The sequence below is a fragment of the Plectropomus leopardus genome, chromosome 19 (assembly GCF_026936395.1).
Source record: "Plectropomus leopardus strain MGB_pleo_1.0 chromosome 19, ASM2693639v1, whole genome shotgun sequence".
Classification (NCBI taxonomy): Eukaryota; Metazoa; Chordata; class Actinopteri; order Perciformes; family Serranidae; genus Plectropomus; species Plectropomus leopardus.
The window spans coordinates 128,602-130,776 of record NC_142194.1 but is presented as its reverse complement, the minus strand read 5'-3'; positions in this window follow the sequence as shown (position 1 = coordinate 130,776).

The following is a 2,175-nucleotide window of genomic DNA, read 5'->3' as shown; positions in this document are numbered from 1 at the left end:
CAAGTCCTGCCCAAATAAAAATATTTACAGAATAAAATTAATGTCTGACACGCATGCTGCCTAAAAAACATTAAAACACAAATAATAAAATAACAATGTGCACAAAAACACATGAGGGTGCAAGTTTATTAATTAATTATCCAATAAATAAATAAAATGTGGAAACAAGAATTAACCTCATTTAAGCAGATAAAAACTTTAGATTGAAAGAAAAAACACATGTATGAGCAGATAAGACACTAGATCTCGTCTCGATTGGACACAAAAGAAATCACACTGATCTGTTCACTTTAACCCTTTAAAACCTGGAAAAATGATTTCTAAAAACAGCAAGAAATTAATCAAAAGCACCAAAAATAACCTGAAATTGACAAAGAAACAAAACAAACAAACGAAAAATGGGAGAGTAAAACACCACTAACAATAATAAATACAATTTAAATATAAAAAAGTAAACAGCCTGGAAGGAAGGGGTTCAAATGTTCAATAATTCTGCGTGATATTTGGAAACATGAAATCATGACTTTTAGAAATAAGTATTTCTTGACACTTTTTAAAGTTAATGTTCTAATTTCTGTAGTTTGTGGGACATTTTTTGACTTTTTTACAAGTTTTGGGAATAAATGAAAGTGGTGTGCTCAAAGATTAAAGGGTAACTAATATTTATGCTTTTATTCATCAAAGTCTGCATCGATTTCAACTGTAAACTCACTCTTATAACAACAACAATCACAATAATTATAACAACAGTAATAAAGACTCAGAGCGGAGCTGTTGTTGGTGTAGTGGAGCTGTGGCGCCCTCTGCTGGATAAAGCTGTGATTTCACTGAATAAAATCAGTTTCTTTCATTTCTCTCAACGCTAAATAAAGTTCAGCTTGAGGATCTAAACTCTCTCAGCTCAGTTATTTTGTAGATGTGTTACTTAATAATTAAACTCTATTGATAAATAATTTTATAGACAGCTTCCAGAGAGCTGATCACTGATAAAATCACTAAAGCAGCAGGAAAAAAAATAAATATTCAAGTGAAATCATCAAATTCATCAAATCATTGAGAGGTAATAGAAGATAAAATAGATTTAATATTAACCCTTTGGTGTCACAATCCTGCTCCTCTCCTCCCTCAGTACTTTTCCACTCACTCTCCCTCTGCTCCCTCTACCTGCTGACCACGCCCACTCTGCCTGCTCACTCACTCACCTCCAGCTGCAGTCCATCAGTAATCAACTCAGTATATAAGCCACCCACACACACAGACTCATTGCCAGATTGTTCCTTCGCATTATGCAAGACTCTCCAGCATTCTCCTGCCAGATCTCTGAAAGCCAACCCTGCCTGTTCCTGACCTGCTCTCTTCGCCTGATCCCTGGTAAACCTACCTGCCTTCTGTCCCCGACCACGAGTTCTGTTTTGGCGTTCCTGATCTGCTCTGCTGGCAAAGACCTCTCCGCCTGGCCCCGACGATCCTCCTGGTCCATCCCCATCGGTACCGTTGCATCATCGGACTGCTCACTCGGTTTCGGAACCTCCGCCTGTCCCCGACCACGCTTCCGCCTTCTCCTCGACGGTATCTCCACACGTGCTGTCGAGCTGCTGGGCTACGGGGTTTCCTCTGCATCCACACCGAGTGACGTAAGCTTTGGTTCGTTGCTTCGATCTCCCTCCAGAGACTTTGTTGTGGGTTTCGATCCGAAGAACGAACTGTGTGCAGATTTACTTCATCTTGCTTCGTGTCTGATTTGTGCTGGGCTGAATAAACGTCATTAACAAACTATCCCTGTTTACCGGTGTACTGCATCTGGGTCCGTACAACACCCGTTACAGTACAATCTGGCCACACATGGACCCAGCAGACAACACCACTCTCCAGTCCCGTCTTGCCCGCGTCGAGAATACTGCAACAGCACTGAAGCACAGCTCACCTCTAACGCAAGGCTCGCCAATCGGCTTCGGCGTTGGGCGATCTTAACTCAGTTAGCCACCCAAGTGCAGCAGATGGCTTCCTCGCTGACTCAGCACGCTCCACCAACACCAGCCTCGCCTGCTTTGCCACAGACACTAACTCTCAGCCCGGCATCTGAACCTCGGGTGGGGGCTCCTGAACGATACGCCGGGGATCCAGAGGGTTGTAACCCGTTCCTGACGAACTGTTCGATCCTGTTTGCCCTGCAGC